The sequence below is a fragment of the Papio anubis genome, chromosome 11 (assembly GCF_008728515.1).
Source record: "Papio anubis isolate 15944 chromosome 11, Panubis1.0, whole genome shotgun sequence".
NCBI classification, from domain to species: Eukaryota; Metazoa; Chordata; class Mammalia; order Primates; family Cercopithecidae; genus Papio; species Papio anubis.
Window position 1 is genome coordinate 23447545 of NC_044986.1, and position 5677 is coordinate 23453221.

At 49.1% G+C, this 5677-nt stretch overlaps 1 non-coding gene across 1 annotated transcript; it reads right to left on the minus strand.

Moving 5' to 3' along the window:
* Window positions 1-5218: 5218 nt before the first annotated feature.
* On the minus strand, window positions 5219-5342 carry LOC116269598. The gene has a single exon (XR_004177218.1). It is a non-coding gene; the product is annotated as a small nucleolar RNA SNORA18 (small nucleolar RNA).
* Between the last annotated feature and the right edge of the window lie 335 nt (window positions 5343-5677).

Sequence of the window (5677 nt, forward strand, 5' to 3'; positions counted from 1 at the left end):
GGAAGACATCATGAGAGCTTGACACGACTTCCCTATTTCGAGACAAGGCCTGTCCGAGAGTGTATGCATATTGCAATAAAGGCTGCCTGTATGTGCTTTGGCCTCGTGTTTAATTGCTTAGCTCTCCCAAATTAAGTTACACATTAAATTTAAATCAAAGCGGTTGAGTGCCACTTGGTCATTTTAATTAAAACAATTCAGGGCTAGAATCCTCTTTATCCAAAGGAGGCCTGTAATGTGAGTATTTAATAAAATAGAACAAAAGTCAAGTTTCAAGGGCAGAAAGGGAGAATAATTTTAATTTTAGACATGTCAAGTTTGAAGTATCTGCAGAATATGTGGACAATGCTGTTGAGGAGCAAGTTGAAAATAAGGACCCAGGACTCAGCTTTGGGCTGGTGCTGTTGACATAGTGGTTAAAGCCACGACAGAGCCACTTAAGGTGCAAGGCAGCCCCTGGGTGGGCGCAGGGAGTAGGTGGAGCTGACTACTGATCTGGGCTTATGAGGGAAAAGGAAGGGGGCCCCATGGGATTGGAAAAGTGAGGAGAACACTGTATTAAGAAGGCATTGGGGAGGAGGCGAGGCATGGTGGCCTGTAGTAGCACTGGGAAACCGAGGCAGGCAGATCATGAGGTCAGGAGGTCCGAGAGACCATCCCTGGCGGCCTGGTGAAACTCTGTCTCTGTTAAAATACAAAAAATTGGCGGTAGCGGTGGCTCAAGCCTGTAATCCCAGCACTTTGGGAGGGGCGAGGCGGAGAGAGGCGTGGCGAGGTCAGTCAGAGACCATCACCTTCTTTCTGGGTGGCTTACGTCTCTACCTAAAAAATAAAAACCAGCAGGCCCGAGAGTGGCTGGTATGCAATGGTCCCAGCCTCGGGAGGCTAGAGACAGGAAAGAATAAGTGAACGGGGCCCAGACTTGCAGGTGAGCTGAGATCTGGCCACTCCAGCCCTAGGAGCAAGAGCCAGACTCAGTCTCAAAAAAAAAAAAGGCAGGCTGGCGGTGGCTCAAGCCTGTAATCCAAGCACTGGGAGGCGAGGGCGAGGTGGGATCCGAGGTCAGGAGGTCCGAGACCATCCCTGGCTGGGGCGGCTCCCGTCTCTGGCCAAAAATTGCTTGGGAGGCGGTGGCTGGGGCGCCTGTAGTTACAACTACTGGGAGGCTGAGACTGGGAAAAGAATGCGTGAACCCGGGAGGCGGGCGGGACTGCAGTGAAACTGAATCCGGCCACTGCACTCCCAGCCCTGGGCGGCAAGGCCAGACTCAGTCTCAAAAAAGATACAAAAAAAAATTAGCCGGGCTTGGTGGTGGGCACCTGTAGTCCCAGCTGCTCGGGAGGCTGAGGCAGGAGAATCACTTGAACCTGGGAGGTAGAGGTTGCAGTGAGCCAATATCGCGCCACTGCACTCCAGCCTGGGCAATAGAGCAAGACTTCGTCTCACACACATACACACACAAAAGAAGGCGTATGGAGAAAAGCAGTTCATGAAGTGGGGAGGCATTGTCTTAGAGGTAAGATGAGGCCTTAGCTGTTTCTGTTCAGTTTGGCCACAGTTAGGTCCCTGGTGGTCTCCGTGGAGGGATGTGGAGTGGTGGAGGAGGAGTCAGTGAGGGGAGGATGGGAAGTGATGAGGCTGAGGATCTCACCCTGCAGAGCCTGTCTCTGAAGGCCCAGGGGAGAGGAAGAGAGGGCAAAACTCAGAGAAGAGGGAAGACACTTTTTTTTTTTTTTTTTCCTGAAAGGGCTTTGAAGAGGTTGAGTACTTTTTGTGCCAGGCCACCTAAACTGATGATGCTCCTCTCCCTGGACAGGGGAGCAGATGTGGACAGAGAAGGTGGGGCCTGAGATCTGCTACAGATGATGGACTACAGTATACAGACCCCAAATACTTCCTTTCTGATACAGTTAGGATATTTTCCCCTGCCCAAATCTCATGTTGAAGTGTAATCCCCAATGTTGGAGGTGAGGACTGGTGGGAGGTGTTTGGATCATGGGGGCCGATCCCTCATGAGTGGCTTGGGCCAACCTCTTGGTGATAAGTGAGCTCTGGCTCTGACTTCACGTGAGATCTGGTCATTTAAAAGCATGTGGCATCTCCCTACCCCACACCCAGCGCTCGCTCTCTCTCTCTTTTGCTTTTGCCATGTGAAGTGTTCATTCCTGCTTCACCTTCCACCATGATTAGAAGTTTCCCCAGGCCTTCCAAGGAGCACATGCCAGCACTATTTCCTGCACAGCATGCAGAACCATGAGCCAATTAAACCTCTTTTCTGATAAATTACCCAGTCTGAAGTATTTCTTCATAGCAATGCAATAATGGCCTAACACACCCCTCCTAGACTGGATAAGGACTATGTCACCTTGGGGTACCCATCTGTAATGCACTCAGGTATCTATGTACCTTCCCACTGTTCTCATTGACCCAGAGCCAACCCAAGGACATCTTCCAGTGGCCGCTTGGGCATCCTGGGTGGTAGCAGGTATCTCCATTGCACTCTATCTGCCACCTAACCCTGAAGGAAGGTACAAGGGCCCCTTCAAACTCCATACAAAGACCTTCCAGAGTGCCCACTGTGCAGATTGCCTGGTACAATGTCCAGCCTCCCCAGCCCCTCAATCTTCACCTCTATCTTTCTCTTGCAACTTGACCTTCACCAGTTTTGAAATCCCTAATTGACCTGGGTGGGCATGGGCCTTGGAAGGATCTGATGAACATTCTTTTTATTTTCTCACTCACCCCTGCCACAAACATTCTTTAATAGGCCTTAGCCCCTTTATCTCTTCTTCTGTCTTCTTGCCTCAATGGCCCTATTGCCCCTTCCTTCCTTCCTTCCTTCCTTCCCTCCCTCTCTCCCTCTGTCCCTCCCTCCCCTCTTCTTTCTTTCTTTCTTTTCTTTCTCTCTTTCTTTTTCTTTCTTTCTTTCTTTCTTTCTTTCTTTCTTTCTTTCTTTCTTTCTTTCTTTCTTTCTTTTCTTTCTTTCTTTCTTTCCTTCCTTCTTTCTTTTCTCTTCTCCTCTTTTTCATATCTTAAGTGAGACATGGACTTAAATAAGAAACCATCACATCCTGTGGGCACATATAACGGATGGCTGAGAGTAACCTGAAAAGTCACGAACGCTGCAAATACCACCGCGCGCCGCTTGTTGATGACATTCCACCACAAAAGAGTGAAAATGGCCAGTCCTTGCCTTAACGTAGCCATTTATCTTGTGAAATTCAGCACCCTGGCTCATCCTGTCAAAAGCTCCCCGCTGAGCACCTTGTATTTACTCATAACCGCCAGAGAACAACCCCGCTTTGTTTCAATTTTTTCCTTTTACCTACTGACCTGCGCATGGCTTATATAAGCACTCGCCATAACAACCTGCCAGCCTTTTCACTTTTTTCTTGGTGGTATCGCCTGTTGCCAGGCAGGTGGTGTTGCGATCTCAGCTTACTGCAGCCTCCGCCTCCTGGGTTCAAGCAATTCTCATGCCTCAGCTTCCCGAGTAGCTGGGACTACAGGTGCCCGCCGCCATGCCCGGCTAATTTTTGTGTCTTTTGTAGAGACGGGGTTTCACCATGTTGGCCAGTCTGGTCTTGATCTCCTGACCTCAGATGATCTGCCTGCCTCAGCCTCCCCAAATGCTGGGATTACAGGGGTAATTAAAGGCCTGCCCCTTTCATTTCATTGAGTGTCCCTGCTGACCCTGTCCCTCACTGCCTGTCCCAGTGGGAAACACCCGAGACTGGAGGGCAGGGCCTAAGGACAAGCTGCAGGGTCAGGGCATGTCAAAAATTTGCTGCTCAGCTGCTTCTCTCTCCCACTCTGCTGTTCCTTACTACTTCAGAGAGAAAATCCCAAAGAGGGTGTTTCTGTGGCTTGGCGAAGGGAGGAGAGAGTTCGTGGGTTCTCAGGAATGCTACAGTTAATGCCTCTAATTAACACCCCAGGCGCTTTCGCTGCACTGCGCTGCTGCTTTGTAATCATCTCTCTCCACTCTGCCTCAGACATGCGCTCTGGAACTGTGAGCCATCTGGGAGGTGCAGGAGGATTCCAGGAAAGGGCAGGAAGGCCTCAGAGGAGTTTCAGTATGTACTTGGCCAGGACTAAAGTCTGTCTTCATCTAGGCTCTAGGTGCTGACTTCTGTAACAGGGGAGCTGTTAGCTTCTTCCTGGGAATCCACCTTCTACCCCACACCCAAAAGCAGAGCACCATCCACTTAGGCCTCCAAGTGCTCCAGGCCTTGTATTCCACCTCTGCCTATTTTGAACCAGCAACTGATTTCAGCAGGAATTCACTGAGACTGACGTCCTCTGTGCTCAGCACCGTGTGCCAATAGTATGGCCACACAAGTAGATTTTTCCTGTCTCTCTTTTCTTATGCTAATGGTTCAGCTCTAAAGATAAGACTTAAGTAAGTAAAAGAAGCAGAAGACCTTTTTTTTTTTTTTTTTTTAAAGTCAATACATTTTTATTCAAGGAATTCCATGTTGTGATTTCTTCCACTGTCCATCAAGGTCACTTTAGATCCCCTAAAAAGCTGGAGTCAAAAGATCTTCAAGTTTATCCTTTTTAATGAAACTGATCCAGCTGTCCTGTCAGCCCAAAATTACTTTGGCTTCTGTCATCTCCTTTTAATATGGGTATACTGATGAAGACTTCAAAATTCACCAAGAATCTTTGGGATCTAATTTCTTCAACCAATTGACTTTAGGGTCCTTTTGACTGCAGGTGGTGGGGATCTGCCTGGTTCTCAATTTGACACCCTCTCAATATGAATGAGTTCAAGTCGCATTCATTCCTAAGCGATCACTCAAGAATGGTACAGATGGCCGGGCGCGGTGGCTCAAGCCTGTAATCCCAGCACTTTGGGAGGCCGAGACGGGCGGATCACGAGGTCAGGAGATCGAGACCATCCTGGCTAACACAATGAAACCCCGTCTCTACTAAAAAATACAAAAAACTAGCCGGGCGAGGTGGCGGGCGCCTGTAGTCCCAGGTACTCGGGAGGCTGAGGCAGGAGAATGGCGTGAACCCAGGAGGCGGAGCTTGCAGTGAGCTGAGATCCGGCCACTGCACTCCAGCCTAAGCAAGAGAGCCAGACTCCGCCTCAAAAAAAAAAAAAAAAAAGAATGGTACAGATGTGTGGAATATTCCAATACCTAAGGTAAAAAAGTAGATTATCTGGTTTTTCATAACATTTAGTAACTGTCTTTTTCAAGCTTTTAGCAACTGTCTTGTAGTTCCTTCCCACAGATCTAACAATAGTCCTGTGAGTAAAGTAAAACCACAGAGTTACTCTATGAGGCGTTTCCAACGACGTGCAGGCTACAGGAAAAGCCCCATCGGGTTTTTTTTTTTTTTTTTGAGACGGAGGCTTGCCCTGTCCCCCAGGCCAGAGTGCCGTGGTGCGATCTCCGCCCGCTGCAAGCTCCGCCTGCCGGGTTCATGCCATTCTCCTTTCGCAGCCTTCCTCGTAGCTGGGACTACAGACGCCCGCCACCACGCCTGGCTAATTTTTTTTTTTTTCGTATTTTTAGTAGAGACGGGGTTTCACTGTGTTAACCAGGATGGTCTCGATCTCCTGACCTCGTGATCCGTCTATCTCGGCCTCCCAAAGTGCTGGGATTATAGACGTGAGCCACCGCGCCCAGCCGCAGAAGACCTATTAACTTCATATTCAGTTCCT